At 47.0% G+C, this 23,215-nt stretch overlaps 1 long non-coding RNA gene across 1 annotated transcript; it reads right to left on the bottom strand.

The window, feature by feature from the left end:
- Nucleotides 1–964: 964 nt before the first annotated feature.
- LOC142583290 (uncharacterized) lies at nucleotides 965–17,133 on the bottom strand. The gene is made up of 4 exons (XR_012828590.1): nucleotides 17,047–17,133; nucleotides 6,354–7,684; nucleotides 3,804–4,705; nucleotides 965–1,628 (listed from the first exon to the last, which is right to left on the bottom strand). It is a non-coding gene; the product is annotated as an uncharacterized LOC142583290 (long non-coding RNA).
- Between the last annotated feature and the right edge of the window lie 6,082 nt (nucleotides 17,134–23,215).

Raw genomic sequence — 23,215 nt, 5'->3', positions numbered from 1 at the left:
TCGACTAGTAGTAGAGTTAAGTAGTGGACTAGTATAGTCACCTACTCCCCAATATTTATATTGGGAGTAGTTGGCCAAGATCACTATATCTTCGCCAAGTACTCCTCCATGCTTTTGGAAGTTAGAATTAAATGCAGCCACTCGCATTTTCCGCGAATATTGGATTGGCGTTACCAATTCTCCAGAGAACATCGCGGACACCATTGCAAACAGTGGTACAACAACTGTCTACATTATGGTGATTCACGGCCCCAAGAGCGCTCAGCGGGGATGCTTGAAATTTTCTGTGTTTGTGTTCGAGAACCTTTGTTCGTTTTATTAATGATACTGCCATGCGTTCTTTTGGGAAAGCCATGGAAGCAAACCAATGCCTGGCTTCTTGCATAGGTCTATCTCGACTGAAATCTTGGTTTTGTTTTGACAGCTTAATATCACTTAAATCGTTATTGATCGCGGCAGAAAGAAAAAAGAAACGCCGCAAAATGCATGCACCATAGGAGCGGGAGGGGAGGTTGTGCTCCGCAAGTGGACATGTCCATTCCGTCTGCTGCTGAGGTTCTGATTGGCTGGGCAGGGGTTCACGTCCGAAGCGAAGTGGTGCCCTCAGCAGCAGACAAAATGGTCATGTACATTAGGTGAACCCTTACAGAATATCCCTCCAGTACTGCGCGTAACCCACGAACCCGGGTGTTTAGTGAAGGTACACTGATGGCGGCTGGTTGTTCCAAAAGTGCGAGTGGCGATGATGAGCGGCGTCAGTGAATAGGTATAGTTTCCTGGGGATTCTCTCTCTGCTGGGCCTGATTTAGGAAAAAAATATCGCAACGTGTTCCATCAGCTTTTCGAAGATAAATCCTCGTAATATACGTCCGGCGAGTCCTAGTGAGGCACAACCTGGAAGTGTTGGTTGTGAATAGTTAGAAAAGGTGCCACGTGTGATCAATCTCAAGAAGTGAAGCGGTAATCATTCTCTTGACATATTTTATTGTACGATTTCTCTAAAAAGTATAATATAACGACGCCATTGTCTGTACATAAAAATACCTTCATTCGTCGGTTAGTGCACGCATGCGGGGTTTGTTGTATAGGCACGCGCGCTCCCGCAACTTAGCCAAGGACACCACTGCTTCCAATAAGATTGGTCAGTATGGGCAGCCGGTGGCGTAGTCAAAATTTCTCAGGGCTTGCGGGTGGGGAGGGAATGAGGTAATGGGTAGATCTTTACATTAAAACAGATTTCACGGGGGCTGACAGGCCCGGTGGGCCAGTCACAGACTTGGAATTGCAACGTGTGTTCAGGTACCCGCGTACGCGGAGCGAGCTGTCTGCCGGCAAGTGCGAGAGGTGGGCCCTTTTGGAGTAAGGGTCGTGGCGCTGCACTTTCTTTTTGACCACGCCGGTGAGCCTCATGTAGTCGCGAAGGCTGCAATCTCGCACCCTCTTCATGGCTCGCTGGGCCATGGCTTCGGCGTCGGTGACCGGTGCTCGTTCCCGCAAAAATTTCAGCAACCGAGGATGGTTGTGCAGGGGTTCGACGACTCTTGCGCTCTTGCAGACGTGCTCGCCCAAGAGGAACCTGGCCGCCACACTTACCGAGCGGCGTTCTTGCGCATGATCTTCTGCAGCACCTGCGAGTGTTAAAAATTTTGTCGAGAAAGAGCAATGTACCTGTGAGCGAATAGCTTCCGTGAACAACACCCCTCGCTTGGAAGGCTAACGCAATATGAACGGAGGCTGATGTCTGAGGCTACACGGTGACTGTGCTGCATGTGCTAAAATACTGTTGACGTACGCCTTGAAAGCCCTATACGGCACAACATAGGACCATATTAATATGGATGCCCCTCCCACATTACGCTATAGCTATGCTAAAGAAGATCGGCCACCTGGCGGATGCTTTTACTAACATAACATATATATATGTCCAACATCACCACTAGTTTTGATGTTGGACATCAGCAAGAAGAATGGCTCATGCCAAACGGCACTTACTAACAAAGAGCTTTGCGCATTTCGGTTCTAGTTGTTCAAACACGCCCGCCATGACGTCAGTGGCCACTTTCTTCCAGTGCAGTGTGGCGACATTGTTTTCTAGACAGACAAGACAATAGGCTAGCTCTTTATTTGTTTGTTTCTGCAGGTAATTCCGAACGGCAAAGAATTTTTTCTAAGAGAGCACAGCTGGTATGAGCCATGTGGATAGAATCTAAAAACGTTTTGCAACTGGAAAAGCAAGTGCTTTCCCATGGCGATGAAGCGTGCGTCACACATCCGCATGAGGGATGTAAATGTGCAGACGCGTGCATACTTACCGAGACAGCCACTTACCAGCCGAGACATAATATGTAGCAGCCAGATTACAGTACTTCTGTTCTTTATGACCAAGGTGAAATTGCACATTCAAGCTAAGATTTAAAATTGACAGTAGAAAAATATTTTAAAGCAGTTTCGACAAATTGAGGCTTGTCACTATATTTTCGAGGATTCGGAGCTTCAAGACCTCGGTTTAACGCAAGTAAATAGAGCAGTTCAAGTTATACGGCATGTAAGTAGTCCGTTAGGAAGGTAAGTTGTTCGGAAGTAGCTAATCGTTAGACATTAGTCTTTCCGAGTTGGAAAGTTGTACTTTTGCAATACTACAAACAGCGTTTCAACCACCAAATCATCGGTAAGTCAAGAAGAAAGGTAAAATAATAGAGACTACACTGAAGTAGCCTCACTTGCGCCTCACGACGGGATGCTTTGCAGCAGAGTTTCCCACAAAACTCGCTAGAGCAAAGCTTTGTTGTCCAGCTGCCACGTAATTACGGGTCTAATTGTCTAACTACGGATAATTAGAGTTATCTATGTTCGTGGCTTCAGGCGTTCTTATGACGTGACTATCATGCCTAATATTTATACATTTGCAAGCAGTTATAGCTTTCTGAACAAAGGAAAGTAATGCCCCTGCACGCATAAATAATCACTAGGAATTCTTGCATTTAGCGCGCACTATATTCAGAAAATGATAAACTATATCGCACGGCTGAGTGCAGCGAGACGGACCAAAACTAGTGCAAACTCATGCATTATACGCAACCAACACGTCTGCAGCTTCCATAGACGCTACAGTCGGTGACACCCGAAGGATGCAGCCCAAGCTGCACTCACGAAAGCGCAGAGTACCTGCCCCAGAAACAGCCCAGCTAGCTGGAGTCCACTCACTGCTTAATTTACTTTGCTCTGGTAACTTGGATGCTTGCTAACCAGGCAATAAAAGCTGGTTGTTTCTAGCTGCAACATTGCTTTTCTGTGTTCCGATATCAATATCAACCACAAAGTGGGGCAACACATGCAGGTTTCATCCTAACATCAGTGATCCTAAGACTAATCCGAAGGCAGAAAATAGCCATTTTAAGCACTGGGAACAGACTGACGTCACCAAAGTTAGCGAATATTGCTGGCTATCATTGCAAACTGAGCTTGAATTGGACAGCGTACCTTCTTTGGTTCTCACAGGCCATATATCGGCAGAATTCTCACTCGTAATTTTTGCAGGAAACTACGCTTTGCGAGGTCTCCAAGAACGGCGACGCTCGTGTACTGTAACTACTGTTTCTATATACTGGAAATTCCACCATGGGAACATTCGCATATGTTTGCATTGTTTAATTTACTTCCACGTGAAATAGATGGAGCCACACTGGTGTCTCCTTCCATGTCTGAGCCCTTGCACTCGGGACAGCGGCTGCGGCGCCAGCGTGTGAGGAGGCTTCGAACATTTGTTGTCGCAATAAAGAAAATCGAAGAACGGTGGATCTTACCCTCATGGCGACCACGTAGGATCCGCGTCGCTCGTACTGCTGCCCGGGTCGATGTCCCTGCAATTTGGAGCCAGGCTGATCCCGACGAGGTTCCGATGAGTGCAGGCGCAGTGAAAGAGCATGTAGAGGTGTTTCGAGTTTACCTTGACGCCAGCCAAGCTTACTCTAGCAATGTTGGCGTTACACGACAGCGCCCAGCCACCCAGTCGTACATGCGGACGCAGTCACCACAATAACTCGCTGTCCCAGCGTCATCACAGGCGACAATTTCCACGTGCGTCAGTGTGGGCTCCTTGGCTATCCAATTCAACAAGATGTCGAACGCGGGCTGATAAATCAACTTGCAAGAGACCTCGATTGACGTTGAGGTGCCGCGGCGAGAGAGTGCCTCGCAAGATGCCTTCAAAAATTCTGCGTCCTGTTTGACACCGAAGTCGAAGCGGAGGTTCTTGAAGTTCAAGGTGGAAAGCCCCGCGGATGCCAGTATCTTGGGCGCGTTGTCAAATGTCACGAAAAGATGCAAGGCAAACGTGGTCGCCGAGCTTTAACTCCTGGATAATTTGGGAGAGGGCCATCAGATAGGTGCTGCCTCCGCTATTCACTATCAGCGACACTTCCTGGAGTACCAACTGCTTAAGTGTCTCGTTTTTAGCGACAGCTTTTAATACAGTGCGACACTGCGGTTCTTCCATGCCCGGCAAATAGATGCCCAGCTCGTGCAACGTGGAAGTCGTTCTAAGTACCCAATTGCAGGGTACCAGCCACTGCGCCACGTTATATCCTCGCACTTGGTAGCGATTCAGAACTGGGCGCTGTAAGGTTGTGCTGGCCAAGGTAGCAGGAGGTGTCGTAGGGTAGGGCAGCGAAGAACGACTTCCGCGAAGAGAGCGGTCACTTCAGTGCTGAAAAAACACGCATGGAAAGCGAAGCTTTAGAAGGTTGTGCGAGCGCAAATCAAGTACCCTGTTGGCTTATGAACAAAGGAGCATGAATTACACCGCTTGCAGATTAACTGAGATTTAGGCGTCGGCTGAATAGATTCGCTTAGAAAGGCAAGCGCAACATGACTAGAAAATATGCAAGTAACTTTCGCAGATGACGCTTCCAACGGGGCACTCGTATTTGGCTGTGTGGAAAGTGGTCATGATGTGCACCGTAGACAAACGCAAACTTAATTTCTCAACCATGTTGTGATGAAGGGCGCATGCAATTGAGTGTAATTTTCATGCGTGCTTTAGAGTCGTAAGTAAAAGGGTGTGCTACTGTGAATGAAGCTGCAAATTGCACAAACCAAAGTCGCAGCCCGATGCTCCAACCGCAAAACTCGGGTAAAAGAGTTAGAATGATGGCCTAGGGGGGGGGGAGGGGGAGCGCATGGGGCAGGCTGTCCCGGGGACGATCACTATACATCAGTCGTTCCATCGCTTGGGCCATATGCATATATTAACACTCATCGTCGACGGTTTCTGCTTCTCGTGCTTACCAAATTACTGCCCACCGCGTGGCTTCCGAGTGTCGGCTAGCTTTATAGATTCCGCCTTGTTTGTTTTGTTCCCGAAAGCGCTAATCTATTCAGTACTTGTTTAATTGCTTTCCAAGTTTGAAGTTCACGTGCATTCAGAATACCAACCGCAGCTTCGATTTTACTCACCGACTTCAATGAAGAGCGGTAATGTCGTATGCTATGCCACAAGTCTTTGCTCGAGGGCAAACGATTTGAAGTGCGGTAGAGCAATGCCCTTCTTCAGGAAGTGCCTCTTCTCCCTCCGCTATACATGTCTACCTACGCCCTCTCTGGACTCGCGCGCTGGTAGAAAGCTTAGCGCTGCAGTTCCTGCAATGTTTTTGAAAGAGGTCACGAATAATTACAGCTGTCAAGAGGCTAATGTGGCGACACGCATTATGCACATTTGCGCATTGTGCACATTTGAGGTGGACGGGCGGAGAGTCCGAATTGTGAGGAATGCTGTATTCCTTAGACGATAGAACACCTCGTGCTTCTGCCCGCGATTTGATGCAGAGAGAAAATCCTCGACAGACACCTTGTAAAAATTTGCCGTTGGAACATTAACTGAAAAGAGTCTATTCGGACCTTCGCCTGATCATTGTCATAAGCCTCTCATAAGCCTCCATTGTCATTGTCATCTGAAGGCTCTCAAAAAGTTTTGTTTATGAGAGCGGACTGGACAAGAGGCCTTGAAGCGTCTTGGAGCGCGCAAGATTCTCACCACGATCCCCATAATCAACGTCTCTATTTTTTCTACACCCTTTGCCTTTCCCCCAACGCCAAGTAGCAGGCCAGGACATTGATTCAGGTCGCCCTTTCATCTTTTGTATTATAATAAATACCTCCGATTCTCTCAACGTGGTAGAATGAAAACGAGTTTCTCGCGTCGCTTTTCTGCTGACTCGCTCCTGTCATGTATACACAAGCTTTGAACCACCCCCGACAAAGTGTGCCAGACAGCAGCAGCCACAGCACCAGCAGTGGGGAAGTCGAAGAAAGAGGCCAAGAAAGATTAGCTTTAAAAAAGCAGAGTGGTTACTTACAAGATTTCGCATCCGATTGACATGTCCAGAGTCCGTTCTTCCAATGCGGTGACTCTGCACAGTGCCGCTATCAGTGTCTTCCAGAGAACTTGGTTATCGTAAATGGAGTGGTCGCTCAGCGTTAGCTTCTCCAGGGTGGCGGCACGCATGGTTAGATAACAGGCAAATAGTCGCCCTGGTGCGCAGTCATCGAAAACAGCTCTGAACACGGAGCCTCCTACAGCTAGGTTGACTATGGTAAAATTTACTGTGAGCCCACAGAAAAGCGCAGACATATATTGTGGATTCAGTTTCAGACCCCTCACATCAAGCGTCGTGAGATTTCTGTGAAATCGTGACAGAAGGACGCTGTAGAGAACTTGAACCATGCGTTGGGTTTAGAAGAGCTCGTCTTTAGAAGACGAGCTCTTCTACAGATGGCAGATATTCGATGAGCCTGCCAACGTCAACGTGATCATTCACCTGGCGAGAGCTGTGATTTACCAAGTAGACAGTCAAGCTCCTCAAGGCGGGACAATTGCTGAGTGCCTGTTGGACGCTTCATCAGGTAATAGGCAAATAGTTGTCCATATAGGCCGTGGAGGCCAGCACTGTACACGCAGCCTCCTACAGCTAGGTTGGCTATGGTGCGGTTTGCTATGAGCGCCCAGACAAACTGTGGCACATATTGTGGATTCACTTTCAGATCCCTCACATCAAGCGTCGTGAGATTTCTGAGAGTTCGCGCTAGAAACCAGCAATCGAAAAGTTCAACCGCCGGGTAGGGCCGACCGCTCTCGGTTTTGAAGACGAGCTCTTCTAAAGATGTTAGGGAGTTGATGAGTCTGCCGATGTCAGCGCGATTGTTATCCTGGCGAGAGGTGTGATTTAGGAAGTAGATAGTCAAGCTCTTCAAGTCGGGACAATTACCGAGTGCCTCTTGCACGTGTCCGGTGAAGGAAGTGGCAGAGTATACTTCCAAGGAAGTAAAACAATGATGACAGGTGAGGAGGTCAGTGGCGAGCTTGAACGCCGCGCTTTTCATCGGGTCGTCCGGTTGAGCATAGTGCATGTTGGCTGCAAGCGGAAATCTGAGCCAGGGTGAGGCGGGCGCGACCGGCCTGTCGCGCGTCCTCGCAGAGTTCTAATCCGGCAACAAGGAGCACGTTGTGGATGGCTTCTCGGTGCTCGAGCAAGTGGCATCTCACGTCACCGTTCTTGGTGCAGGGGACACACTGGCTGCTGCACGCCATTCTCGTTTCGTCGCAGCGCGTGCAGATTGTCCTTCACGTAGACCTTGTAGTTTGAACACTTCCCGCCAGAGGACATCGTTGAAATCTAATCGGTGTCTCCTGCGCCGGAGAGAAAAAAAGATTAACGGGCAAATTAACGGAAGGCAGTAAAAGCGTGCATTGTTTCAATTACGTTAAACCTAAAGGATTTTACTCGGGCGGCCGCGCGCGCCCATGCGATTCGCATGGGCGCGCGCAATCAAAGTCATCTGCGAAGAGAACAGTCCGCCGCGCGCTGTGTTTTCACGACTTTGTTCGCGTTGATGCGAGACCCAGCGGGAAGGTAAATTAGCTCGATGCAGGCGCAATGCCCGACTCCAGCGTTTTGACAGTGAGTTTTTGTTGTCAACGAGCCAGAGGTTTTCATGCTTACTTGTGCGCGCGTGATAGCATGCTTGTTAATTTAGATGGTATTCCCGTGTTTAAAAGCTCACAGTGCTAATAAAACAAGTATGCTTACTTCATAATGCTGCCCACTAATTTGCTACTAAATGCAACTATAAATGCAACTGCATTTATAGAAACAAATAGACCAACATCGACTATTACGAAGAACAGTTATTCACTATACATGTATAGTGAATAACTTGGTGCATACCAAATTATTGACCAAGTGTATAGTTTTTCAAACTATCGAATATTTGAATGTATATTCAAAATTCAGGCCCTAAATCAAAATTCCGCTTCGAACAGTCACTAGAATTTACCGTTTTCTCTCATGTCCAACAAATTTCATTAAAATCGGTCCAGCGGTTATCTCTGAAATAAGTTTTTGCGTTTTACATGTATTTTAATAGGCCGCGTCGGAGTTGGGCCCGAGCTAAAGCTTCCTCTTAGTGATCACAAGGACCTACCGTAACGACTAAGTACGTTTGTGCAATATCGACAAAATCGTTTCAGGCTTATTCTCAATGCACATAAAACCCATTTATAATTTCGAAGTAGCGACACTCTTCCCTCGGCACCTTCCTCCTCTATGCTCCTCGCCCGCCGGCTGCGCACGCCACGCTTTTTTTCCTGGGCTCCCGTGTACGGGCCGCCGCATTCTATGGAGGCGCGTTATTTTGGGCAGTTACGCCCTCCAGTGGTGTTGAAAATTTATAGAAATGCTGACAACAGCGTCGATAATGCTGAAGGCAACGTTTATGAGAAGGTTGGTGTTTTCTTAAAGCCGTATGAACGGGATACGCCGATGTAAATTGACCTTTGAGGAGAGTTCGATACTCCAGACAGTTTTGCTGCCGCATGACGAGATGCTTTAATTTGTGCGTCTGATCTAGTATTGCCGGTGGCACATCCCTCTACGCGTGGCTTATTAAGCGAAAGCCTTAGATATTTGTTTCAAGGTAGCGTTGTGAAGTGCAGAAAATATCACGTGACCCAAGGAAGGCCGGAAGCGAACAAGGGCACGTCCAGCCGCGTATAAGAGATGATTGCTGATTAGCAAAGTTAACTCATAATTGATTAGTGATGGTATTAAGATGGATCAAGGTGTATTAAGGAGAACTAAGGTCGATGAATGTGAATTAACGTCGATGAAGGAGTACGAGATTGGACTAGGGTGAATACGCTGCAGTGCCAAACAGTACTGCCTGCTGAATATTCTCTACACTGCTGCATCATGACCACACTCATGATTGATTGCCCCACTTTCGTAATCAACGCGTATTGATGAAATAATTTCGGCTCGTGTTCAATCGCTAATACAGCGCAGACGGCCGGCCTCTGCCTAGATATTGATATCAAGAGCAAGCATGCGTGATCATTTGAACACCGCCTGCACATTGCCTGTATCCGTGAAAAAAAACTGTCGTCGCCCACTCATGCGTGCTTGGAAGTGCAGTTCAAAGCAAATTCCAAAAATTCAAAATATCCTTAGGTACCACCGAAGAGACGCGAATGCCTTATAAAGCCTACTGTTTTAACCTTAATCCGCCCTATCATACTCCTTAATAAGCCTTAATCCTTGATCAGGCACCCTAATCCTTCTCTATACACCCTAACACTCCTTCATTCCCTTGTTTCACTCTAATCTTCCTTAATCAAACCTAATCAGTCAACCCTAATCAATCCTCCTTAATCAACCCGTATACTCCTTCAGTACCGTAATTAACCTTAATCCACCCTAATGCTCCTAATACACCCTAATCAACCTTATTCGTCCAATTGCTGCTTAGTTCAATTCCTAATGAATCATTGATTAGCTTGGCTAATGATCAATCTTTTATAGACGGCTGGACATGTTTTGGGTTGCTGTTGGCCTTCCTGGGTGACGTGATATTTCCAGTTCACAACGCCATGTTAAAACAGATCTAAAGGCTCTCGCCTTAAAGAAAAGGCAAGGTGGAGTAGCTAGCAACTCAACACCTGCAACACCACGGGTACACTTTCCACTGGTTTTTCAGGGCCTACATTCGTTGTACGACAGACACCCACATCGACGTAAGCTGAAAATGCTAGCTCCTCTACAAGCCGCTATTTCAATTCTCAGTAAAAGAGGCAACGGATTCTCCGAATCGCGAAAAGTGCGATCGAGAGGCAGTATCTTCACACAGAAATGTTCACAACGGAAAGCAGAATGTATAATGCTGCATTTCCGACTGAATAACAACAGTTGGCGATGTGCAATGCGATTCCTGAGGGACTCTGGAGTCCGGGCATAATATTAAGCGTACTGAGGACAACCCCATCTTCATGCAACGAACAATTTGCCGCAGCAAGAACGCTGGTGAGCAGGCCGGAAGTGAGAGAGAGAACTTTATTGAGCACCAGCAGTTCAGTCGGCTGGGCCTAAGCCTCCCACGATGAGACGTCGAGGTCTTGCCTCTTCGCCGCTTCGCAAGCCTGCTGGGTCGCCCAGAGTTGGTCGTCGAGATGGGAGCTGCGCAGGGCGGCGTGCCATCTCGACGAGATGGTCACGGGTTTAAGGTCTGGGTATAGATGTTTGCACTCCCATAGCATGTGGGGGAGTGTAGACGATTCAGTTTTACAGACCTCCCACGTCTGTAAGGGGCGAGGAGGCACGGCGGCGGCAGAATTCAAAGAGTGGCGGTACTTTAAGTGCACGCAGGCGGTCGCGCCGCGGAGCGGCCAGTGAGAGAAATGCTTCAATGAGTATCCGCGTAATGCTTCCTAGAGCTCCGTGCTTGTGGGCGCGTTCCTGGTGCGTTGACAGCTTGTATATGCACGCACCACGGAAATTTTTTAAAAACATGTGTTGCATGCATCAGTGCACATCAAGCAGCGAAGGTTGGAACAGGTCTTCGTTCCTCTACGACGGACGAGTTTCTAAAAAGGGGGTGACGAAGCTTCGGATCGGGAAGCCTGTGGCACCGTCAATGAAGGTTCATAGCGCGCAATTCCCCGCCCGAGACTTCTGAAGCGGCATCAGTAAGCAAAATGCTGATCGTCGACAGTGACAAGGAAAGCATAAACATTAAACTTTAATGGCGGTGTGACTAGCTTATGTGAAGCGGACGCGCAACGCCCCACGAAAAGACAAGCTAACGTGATTGCGCCTAATGCACTACGACGTCATAAGACTGTGTGAAAGCTGCCACAACAGTTTATTTGAAGACCCGTTAGACAACTGTGTGCGGTTTTAGAATACCAGCTGAGAATAAACGGTGCGTCATTTCGGAAGAAATAGAAAGGGTCGATTGTACTAAAGTGCAGGGCATATACGGCGTTATGTATACGCCCGGGTCTGTGTCTTGAAGTATTTTTTCAGTGTAGCATTTTGAAAAGCGCAGTGGATTTATGAGTGGTTCTTGTGGATTTATGACCCAGTTCTTGCGTACGCAAGGTCGCCCTTGAAACGCCTTGTTCGACGTAAAATCGATGCTGATGCGGCAAAGATCATAAAAGGTGCATAGTACGCGCCAGTCGAAACCACGCCCCATCGCCGAGGTCAACGACCGGAACATTCTCGGCAGTTTATCTGCCATTGAACTGCGCTAGTCGAAGCCGTGGTCCTTTGCAACCGGCGGCTGGTTCGAGTGTGGGTGGAAAAGCAGCTGAAGAAATTTTTTTTTCATCGCACCTCAAGTGTGCAGGCAGACAACGCAAGTGAAAAAACGAGCAAATATTTTCGACACAAGAAAGTTGAGAATCGTTTGCGAGGCTGTTGATTTCGTTTTGTAGATGTCTCGGCTTCGTCACAGGATAGATCAAGAGTAGTCATACTGATGGAGACTTAATCTGGCTCTAGCTTCATTTGTTCGATGTCTACAGTCAGTCACGCATCGTATCGAAGTGATGATATCACGATAATGAAAGTGGTGGAATGCGTATTGGTGCGGCTATCATCGCGGTCAAAGCCTCTAAGCGCACGCCTTCGGCTCAAAAGCGAAGTTCGCTTCTGAGGTGTCGCCCGACCTTACGTCAGATACGATAACGTCAAATACTGGCACATGTACAATTTATGATAATGAGGTCAGCTCCCCGCTCTGGCGCCGGGAAAACAACTAATCTGGTTGCACTGATTGGTTCCAAACGAAAAAAAAGAGAAACATTGCACTGCTCAATTACAAGTGATAGTGATTCCTCCAACCTGTAAAGGAAGTGTACTTGCTCGTCTAAAGGGGCAAGAACCTCCCTGAAAGCCGTTTGCCTGACAAAGCATGAAGGGTAAAGCATCTACATAACGCTAACACTGGCAAAGGCTCTACTAACTTATCGTGGCGCGTTGGCTACTGCGGGCAAAGGATCACGTATGCATTGCGCTCTAGCTTTCTTACACTACTACTTGAGTATAGTAAATTAGTTCGCATCAATACGTGAATTAATAATGCTCAGAAAACAAAGAAAAACAATGAAATGTCGTTGCGGTACCGCAATACCTTGCACGGACAGCCAGCAAGGAGAACAAAGATGTTTGTCGCTTTGAAGTAAAACACGGCATCCCATTTTTTGTTTTACTTGTAACAACTGCTTTTTAAAATTGCGAGTGCAATAAAATGCAACATAAACGTTTACGATCTCTTAAGCGACATAAAACGGGTAACGGAGAATCAATTTGAAAATTCGCCTTCTAGTGGAATGTCAGGTTCACAGGTAGCAGTGGCCCACCACACGCGCAGTCGCAGGGCGAGTGACCGGCCAATGAAAATCAGGTTGACGTCACGACATATAGTCACGTCGCCTGCACGCGCACCCTTTCGACGGTTGCGGGAGAGGAGCCCATCTGAAGACCCATCGAGCTATGTATCGAGGGTCGCCTCCTAGTCCTTGCCGAATGCTGACGTATTTGTCACGGGCGATGGCTCAGCGCGCAAGCAACCGGACAACTGAACGCAAGAAATGCTTCTCAGAAATCGCGTCGAGTGCAGTCGCAGCCGACAACAATCGGAGACGCGTTGAACACCTTCGTACCACCACTGGCGCTGAACGAAGAGCGTTGGAAGCGGGAATGAAGACAGCGGTAGCATTAGTAACGTTAGTCACTCCAACACGTGACCGCACCAGAGAGCCTGCCTCGGCTAACTACCAACTATAGAGTAAGGAAGATTCCTCCACGCCGAAAGAAAAACACGTGGACGGTGGTCAATAAAAATGATAAATATTGTTTTCATTTAACGTCCTGCGGGAACCGATGTTATGCTTACTTTAGTAACTCGCATTATACCTTACAGGCCCATTGAAGGGCATTGAGTAAGGGGTCGCAACAATTATGACATGACAAAAATGGCAAATTGCAACAACGTTATACAATATTAACGCGCAACGAATTCAGGTTATCATGGAAGGTTCCACGATTGGAGATTGATGCATTCAGTTACGGGAGAGCGTTCCAATGTGCAATAGCTCAGGGTAGTGGTGATGAGATAAATGCCTGCGTATGACCATGAATGCGCATGAAACTAAGTGCGTTGTGAATGCGTCGAGATGCGCGCACAGGAGCATGACGCGGCAAACAGTTAAAGTTGCTGCTATAAATTACCTGTGAATCGGACATAAAAGAGCAATGACGCGGCAATCGTCTAATGACTAAAATGCAAGGTGTTATTTTATTCGGGTAATGCTCGAATGATAGTCGTAGTTGCCAGAGGTGATCCTAGTTGCCGTATTCTGAAAGGCTTCCAACATACGGGTTAGATAATCTTGGTATGGTGACCATGCGGATGAAACGTATTCTAGTCGTGGGCGAACATAAGCGAGATATGCTTAATTTCGTACATTAGAAGGCGCATTGCGCAAGTTTCTACGCAGGCAGCCGAGAGATTGAGAAGCCTTGCAGGAGACATTTGCTACAGGCGTTGTCCAGGATAAGATCGATTAAAGGTAAACGCCGAGATATTGGTACGATGGGACAGTCAAAACTACGGTTTTATTAATCCAATAGTGAAACACTGAGTCAGTGCGCTTTCGACTCAACGAGATTAACTTGCATTTGGAGACATCTGCCAAGTTACGCACCATCTATAGGTCAGTTCAGGCTCATTTTGCAGACTAATATAAACATCGAAACATTTATTATTCCGTTAGATGACGCAGTCGTCACCGAACAACCGAACTGAGCATCAAAGGCTGGCGGGCAAGTCTGATGCATATTAAAAAGTGTGATGGCCCTAGCCCACTACCATGTGGACACCGGACGTGACGACGCAAAGGCTAGACAAAATGTTGGCCACTGTATATTGCTGACGCAAAGACAAGTTACGTGGTCAAGAGAGTGTTAATGAATCAATACAAAGGACAGACAATTTTGAAATCAAACGACAATGAGGTACAGTAGCGAACGCCGTAGCGAAATCAAGAAAGAGGCAATCGGCTTGATCGTTAGTGTTCATGTTAAAGTGAAGGTCAGTCGTGAATTCAAATAATGGAGTGTCACATGAGTAGCCTTTCCTGAAGTTATGCTGATTAGAGAAAAAAAGTTTTGATTCAAGGTGGCCGTAGATATGAGAAGCTATAAGTTCAAGTAATTTGCAACATAACCATATCAGTGGAATGGATTGGTAATTACAGTTCGAGTGCTTGTCACCGGATTTGAATAGGGGAACTAACGTACCAATCTTTCAGTCCTTAGGCAGCTCACCTTATGATACAGGCTGGTTAAAGAGTAGACACAGAAAGTGACTGGAAATATCAGTAATATTAATCAGTATTTTAGAGTATGTGAGCAATGCCAAATGAAATAGAAACTGATTCGAGAATTCGGCAGTGGTGGTGGTGATTGGAGCCATGAAAGGGAAATGTTGTTCAGGAACAAATGGCACATTCGAACAATCTTCGTGTGTAAAAACAGACAAAATATGCATTGAAAGCAACCGCAGAATCTTCAGAAATCGGAGATTGTTTCGAATCGTGTATTGTAATGCGACTAATAGACTTATTTTCGTAGTTTTTCAGGATTATGCCTAATAAGTGAGGGTAAGTCCTGCTAATATTTCTTCTTGGATGCGCTTAATGCTTCACAGTAAACTGGTAAGCAATTCGTGTATTTATCTCAGTAGGACGCAGAATTCTTACATTTCGCACTATTGTAGAAACGTTTCTTTTTATTTCATAATGTTTGAAGTTGTTTAGCAAACTACTGGTTAGTTTTATCGTTGGATTTAGAGATTATAGGCACATACTGCTCAACTATTTCCGATATTTTGTTGCTTAAAAATAACCCAATTCTCATTCGAGGTCCGTGAGGCAAACGACGGCAGAAATGGTTCATTATAAAAATGTTCTAGCTCGATGGTGAGTCTATCGTAATCACCACTGTTAAATCCTGAATAGTTTTAGTCACTGAACCTGTAAAAGTTAAAGGTAGAATAATTATAAAATTAAGAAGCTTGTGGTCGCTAAATCCTATGCAAGAAATCGGACGAGTAGTCTCTCGTGCAGTCATTAAAACCAGGTCGAATATGTTGGTACCGCAGGAGAATTAGTGAACAACTTCTGTTAAGTTGTAGTGAAGAGGTAAATCGAGAAAAACGGATGAGGCGCAACAGACCAATCAATGAGCGGATAATTGAAATCACCAAAAAGGTATGTTATGTCACCTGAATATAGTTGTGCAGCTCGCCATATGTTATCGCGTAGTTCCCTAGAAAAAGAACAATCCGCGCCCGGTGGGCGATAACATGATCCGAAAGGTATTTTAGCGTGAGATGTGATGCGTACAGCCCAAGTACGTTATTGCTACTGTGGGGTTATAATCAAGGGAAAACAATAAGGGTGTCCTTTTCACCGCTGATAACACGCCTACTCCTCTTTTAACAACACGGTCACACCAGTATATGTTACAGTTGCCCTTGTCTGGGAAGAGTTCTTCATTAGTTACGTCAGCATAGAGCCAGGTCTCCGACAGCATTAATGTGTCAGCATCACTATTATCTAAATAAGAACACAACTCATCCCTCTTGGGCAGTAGACTTGTAATGTTACGAAAAGACACAGATAAGGATGGAGACATTAAATGACTCCGCTTACGCGTGTTAGCCTCCCGCTATCTCGTAGACAGCCCAACTACGTTGCTAGAATCATCAAAAACGTAGGTATTAGCTTCAACTCGAAGCTTATCCACATATGGCTTCAAGGGTTTGTTTTGGCCCTTTGCGTATTCTCGAAGCTTTCGGCGTGCTTGTCGCATTTTCATCAAAAAAATCTTCGCGTAAGAAAAAAAGTGGACCCCTTAAGCTTACGTGCATTAGACAAAATCTGGTCTTTGTCCTTGAAAAAGGTAAACTTGGCAATGGCAGGCCTTCGTTTAGCCTTGATAAACCTGTCCAGCCTGTGCGCACGCTCTAATTGCGGACTTGTTACGGAGATGTCGAGGTGATGGGAACAAAACTTCACGATACATTATCTTCCGAGACCGCCCGATTCCCATTGGGGGCATCATCTAGATCAAAAAAGAAGGTTAGAGCGATGCAACCTATTTGACGCATCATCGCACCAATTCGTAATTTTGGACAGCTGGTTCATCACGTCACGTAGAACATCAGCCTAACAATAGTGCGGTCACAGACAAAGAAGCATTGGATTCTTCCAGGGAATTCACCTCGCTACTTAAACTTCTAATTTCGTTGTCAGGCGCTTTCAATTCAAGACGACACGAAGGGCGTCAGCATCCGCACCAGCCACGTCGGAAAGACGTGCAACATCGGCTTTGTCAAGCGTTTCTACTTTGCGCTTCAACCGTTTAATTTCGATCTCGGCGGAACCATGTTTAGAAAGTAAAGCTTCGCGACTATTCTCGAGAGCACGTATTTAATTAAGGGCAATAGCTAATGCGTCGGCCTCCGACGTATTCGTAGGACCAAGATTCGACTCCACATCACCGCTAGCATGAACAAAAGTTCTCGCATGGTACTACATACATACGCACAACACAAGACTCACTGCAATGAATCCCTAAGTTCTGGCGGGCACGGCACCGCATGGTTGCTACCTCTTACACAAGAAGCATTATTCAAGCGACCAACCTGAAAGAGCAAAGGCCGTAAGCGTGGCATCCTTCCCGCGATGTCGAGTCCGAACCGGCTAGTGACAGACTGACAGTTATATACCCGGTACTGCGCAGGCCATCTATCGTGACGGAAGTGGCATTTTGCCAGATTAGAAGCTTTAGAGTTCGAAAAACAGCGCAAGGACAGCAGAGAGGACAGAAGCGTATCGGATCCCCCTTTCCTTTGGTAGATATTACATCGCATAAGCCGGGCCGCCGCGTTTATGAAAGAGTGAAAGAGCACATGTACTGTCATGACCGCGCTAAACAGGGTTGGATTTCTGCCCACTGCTGCATGTGCGGATGTAAGCCAAGATACAAAAAAATGCAGCATCATTGTAAAACACAGTGATCGTGTCACGCGGAAATAATCGAAGCGGGAAAAATTCTGTTTCAAAGATGGGTGGGTCAGCACCCTTTTTGTCGCCCTAACTGACAAGGAGGTCAGATACCTCGAGCTATCGATGTCACGTTGAATTTTGTATGGTCTTGTCACGGTGTTCTGCGCAAGGTTGGCGTGCCAATATGCGGCTATAAAATTGCTATGCTTTCTGAAAAGAAGCTGAACTGTTGGAAATAAGCGCTCTGTTCCCTCTTCTCTCCCCTTTGCTATGTTTGCGCTATTTTTCAAACTTTAAAGCATGTTTTACCAACAAACCCAATCCCACACCCTTCTTAATCAGATGAGGAGGTAATTTCCATCCAAGACTGAAATACCACGCGTCAACGGTCGCAAGTCCAGAGGCCGGGAATCGTGTACAAGCCAAGACGAGTCGGGTACTCCGGACTGCGAAGCACAGGAAAAGTCGGTCAACCAGGAGGCATTTCCCTTTCGCCGTCAGGCGAAACAATTCACTGCGCGAAGATCAGGCGTCGAACACGATGATGCTGGACTGGAACAAAGCATACGAACCGAAGCAAGCCAGAAGAAGCCCGCGGCACACTACCCAGGTAACAGTGACCTGAAAGAGCAAAGGCCTTAAGCGTGGCATCCTTCCCACGGTGTCGAGCCCCTGTTATCATGTTATTTAAATATATAATCAGAATCGATGTTACTCTGCAGGTACCCTGCTATCCAGCATTGTTTGGAGCTCCAGAACGTTACCAGGTGAACAACAATGCTCATTTGTTCAGTGTTCACGTTGTTTAGTCTCACCTCATTGCTGTCTATTATATTTCAGCGGTGATGACTTCTCACATTCGAGCCCGAACGACAATACCAGAATATGCTCGAGCTACTTTGTCAACGGAGAAAAAAGAACTTACCTGCCAATTCACCAAAACCTTTGCAATTGTGAGGTGCAAGGCACGCTTCAAGTAATGGAGCTACATATGACAGTTGAAAAACGTCCACGGTCGTATTTGCTCACTTAAGTGGCTTAAAATAATCATTTGTTAACTTACTTTGAGTTCAACTTCGTAAGCACGCTTGTTTTGTTTTGAAGAACACTTCGCGACCCGCGCTATTTGCTTAGTGGATATGGTGTTGGACTGCTAACCACGAGGTCGCGGGATCAAATCCCGGCCAAGGCGGCCGCTTTTTGATGTGGGCTAAACGTGAAAATTCCCATGTACTTGAGTTTAGGTCTTGAGGTTTAGGTCTTGAGGTTTAGGTTTTGAGTTAAAGAACCCCAGGTGGTACATTTCGTTCCGGAGTCCCCTACTACAGCGTGCCTCATAATCAGACCGTGGTTCTGGCACCTAAAACCCCATAATTTAATTTGTGTACTCCACTATTATGTCCGTGCTGTTTACTTTTTTGACACGATATACATGGTTGTAGTCGTAAAGTTGGCGTCTTTTCTCAAGCGTCGGTGGTCCAAAATGGGCGTCGCTGTCTTCCATTGCATTATAACTGCAATTTAGAATGACCGAGGTCAAACGAGCGTCGCGAAAGCATGCCTCCGTAACAGTGGCCGCCTCGGTGTTTCGCAGAACTGACACTGGTGGCGCTGACAGGTGAGCCGATCGCCGCGCCGCCTGACTAGTATGAAGATGCCTGTAAAAAAGACGTCAAACAAGGAAACGGAGCCTCTCCAATGGCTTTTCACTGCGTGCTTTGAAAAAATTATTGAAGCTATTAAACGGGTAAGGCTTTGGAATAAGGATCAACGGCGAATACCGCAGCAGCGTTAGATTTGGAGATGGCATTGTAATGTTCAGCAACCCTGGAGACGAGTTAGGAGAAATGATTCAGGACCTTAAGAGAGAGAGTGCAAGACTGGGGTTGAAGATTCATATGCAGAAACCAAGATAAATATCAATAGCCGGGCAAGGGGAACCTCACCATGAAAAGGAAATTTACAGAAGAATAAGCATGGCTTTGCGCGCATTCGGCAGACATCGGCTTATTCTCGCGGACATGCGACCGCGGATATGTGGCTGCCGCGGTCGGGATCGAACCCGAGACCTTGAGCCCTGCCACAGCCGCGAAGCTACCACGGCAGGCATAGAATATTTCAATAAAAGTGCGACGTCAAGACACAACGGTGCTTTGATGCGGCTTTGAGTCTACACGCCGTGCCCCAGTTGTCCGCTTGACAAATGTGCATTGTTTATTTTTCACAAGTAGCGGAAACGTACCATAGCGTTCCTTGAACGCTAATTCATGCATTTTATAAGCATGAGTTCTGCAGTGTCTAATGACTAATCTCTGCAGTATCTAACGGTAGCTAGGGTGTCTCGTGGGCCTTCTCACGTCGACTTTTTCTCTCCTGCCCTGCCGTCATGTATGCGAGCGAAAAGACGTCAGCCCGCCAAGTTTCATCCTAGATGCCAGCGCTCGTTTCTCTCCCGGCGGAGCGATTTCCCCTCGCACCGGATGTACGTTTCCGCCGCTTCCCTTCAAAGTCGCGCCCACGCTCATTTCGCGCTGCGCGCAAAGCGTCTCTTGTTTGCGACTGCGCCTCTTCGGACAGCTGGAAATTATTAATGTGTTGTTAACTGTCACGACAGCAATGTAAACACGAAAGCGTTGATGCGACCAGTGAAATTCTTCCGAATCACAAGAAAATGGTACGGAAAAAGCAGCCGACAGACATGAATTATTGCAATGCGCCGAATGAAATAAACAACTGGCAAACGAAGCGATCTCGTTCATTGATCACTCGCGAGTGTATGACGCTTTTTACATGTAATCCACATGAATTTCATGATTACTGGTTATATAGTCCTTTTACTCAAATAAAAACTTTCAGTGGTTCGACCAGCGCTTGTCCTCTCTTCTTTCTCGTGTTTCGTTTCGGTGTGCGCTGCCCAAGAACGGAAACTACCTTTGCTGCTTGCGCTAGCAGTGGCCAAAGTTCAGGCGTGCGAGAAATTGAATATGTGCATTGCTGAAGCAGAATTGATTGCAGATAATTTCAACTTCCGTCTGTTGAGCACTGTTAAAAAATGGCCAAGCTAGTTACATTGCTGCCTCTATTATATATAGTAGGGGACGTACTAGTGAAGTTGTGTGTGCATGTTGTATTTGTGCTATGCGGCAATATATTTTATTTCCGCACATTGTCGATGGGAGTCCGTTGTCACCAACAGAGACAACACGGATTTGTAGCTAACATTTTGTGGGAAACTGCAAAATGAGGTTAGCTAACACGCATCGCATGTACGACGCACTCTAAAAACAGTTTATAAACCCTTTGGCGTGCCCCTTCTGCCACACAACGATAATCGTCATCTGCCTTGATGCGTTTCCTTTCTTTAACGCTGCGAGCCCGGAACTTTCCAGTAACGAACGACACGCGCGTTATCAGCATAGAACAGTTTACACCCTTTGGAGTGCCCCTTCTGATAACGCGCGTGCCGTTCGTTACTGGAAAGTTCCGGGCTCGCAGCGTTAAAGAAAGGAAACGCATCAAGGCAGATGACGATTATCGTTGTGTGGCAGAAGGGGCACGCCAAAGGGTGTGAACTGTTCTTAGAGTGCGATTTTTCCGGCGGCACATACGATGTCGTATCCAATTACCTGCTAAGTGTCACTTACATGGCTAGGAAGACGCTGCCCTTTTACTGCATTGCAGCCATGAAAATAATCGTCAAACGTACCGATTTTCTTACACTCTAAGAACAGTTTACACCTTTTGGCGTGCCCCTTCTGCCACACAACAATAATCGTCACCTGCCTTGATGCGTTTCCTTTCTTTATCGCTACAAGCCCGGAACTTTCCAGTAACGAACGGCACGCGCGTTATCAGAAGGGGCACTCCAAAGGGTGTAAACTGTTCTATGCTGATAACGCGCGTGCCGTTCCTTACTGGAAAGTTCCGGGCTCGTAGCTATAAAGAAAGGAAACGCATCAAGGCAGATGACGATTATTTTTGTGCGGCAGAAGGGGCACGCCAAAGGGTGTAAACTGTTCTTAGAGTGTAAAGTAAAATTGAAGCGTGTACATTGTCCTTCGAATAAAACGTTTACGTAGGCACACACCGCGCGCGGTACGAAACGTGCCCAAACATGCGCAGTGCAAGAGGCAATCAAGGCGGTGTGAACGAGAGGTGGGAGAGGCGTACACCCGATAGTTGAACTTTGCCCCGCATGCGGCGCTCTCACGCCTAGGGTGCCTAGGGAAACGCCTAGGGTGCCTAGGGAAACGACCGAGCATATTTTATTAGAATGTGAAGACGTCTACCCAGCGGTCGATTTAGGCATCACTGGCCTCCTTGAAGCCCTTGGGTTCAGCGGGAGCAGTGGTAAAGCAAACAGGTCCGCAATAGACATTAGTAAGAGGCGATTGGAGGATTGGTGGAAGAAAAGTAGGGAAACGACAAAAGACGGAGACGTACAAAAACACAGTTCTCAATAGGGGATCAGAAAATTTGGACGTGGTAGTTCATAGTGTTGTTTTTTCTTTTCTTTTTTCATTGGTTAACCTAGGTAGGATATTAGGCAGCATAGTAGCAAGTACTTGGTGGCGCAACCTACCGCCCCGTTCCAAAGGGGACGCTCATAACATCCATCCATCCATCCATGCCTCGATGCCCTCCTCGCCCGCCGCCCGCCGCTACGGAGCCTACTAGACTTGAAATGCGTGAGAACGATGCCGGTGTATCACAAATATTTGATAGCGCCTGCCGCTTAGATGTTTCGTGGTTGCCTCAGGTTGGCCGTGCACGTGAATGCGCTCTTATGTTTTGTGTTTTACTCCCTACGCCAAGCGATTAGACAGTGAGCTGATTTACCAGTTAACACTGGTAACACAGAGACACCGGTTTTCTTTGTTCAATTGAAATCAATATAAGCAATATAGTTCACAACACATACACACACCGCGACTGACAATGCACGTACTCCGCGACTGATTATGCGCGTCACATTTTTGCGCCCTCAACACATATTTGTGCCTACTGTAGTTGCCCATGCACCGAAAGGCTTCCCTGACGACTTTATATGAACGGACATGGCGTAAATTTAACAAAGTACGATCTAAAACATTCCGAAATCGTTCCGCAGCACGCGGCAGCAATACTTTTAAGCAGCGCCGCGCCTGATCGCATAAGTAAGAGAGGAGGAAAGGCTCGCCGCGCGCCCTATCCTCCTCGCCCGATGAAAAGGTCTATAGTGCCAAGAAGTGGGGGGGGGTCACGGTTAACAACTCCGTCAAGTGTTCAGTGAGGCGACACCAGGGATCTCTAGAGGGCATTGAGCGCATTCGACTCAGTGCAAAGGTCCAAACGAGTTTATCGCGTCGCCTATCCTCTCTGCCGCGCACCTGGAATGCATGTGCGTGTTCTGACTCATGTGCTTGAATGCATGTGCTTTGGGACGCTGCGTATCACGTCATATATCCGGGATCGGACCACGTTCCCCAGTACTTTAACCGTAGAAGGCAGCGCTACGTAGAATCAGTGCAACGGTACTCGTAGTTCATTAACGGCCCATGTTAATCATGCTTCGACATTTCTTCGACGCGGTAACAATGTCGTCGTCATACTCACATAGGCCACATGACATTACCTATATTGCAATTGCGAATGTATAACACATAGCCGCAGATCACGTCACAATTCATGTTTTTCATGCTTAATCCCGGTTTAGTACCCGTGTAGAGCCCAACAATCGCCAGGTGTCCAGAGGGCCCAAGTAAAATTGAAGCCATCGTCTTCAAGGCTGTCGTCGCCGTGCCGCTTTTTTCCCACACAGGTACG

The sequence above is a fragment of the Dermacentor variabilis genome, chromosome 5, assembly GCF_050947875.1.
Source record: "Dermacentor variabilis isolate Ectoservices chromosome 5, ASM5094787v1, whole genome shotgun sequence".
NCBI lineage: Eukaryota > Metazoa > Arthropoda > Arachnida > Ixodida > Ixodidae > Dermacentor > Dermacentor variabilis.
This window is presented reverse-complemented; position numbering and strand designations above follow the sequence as displayed.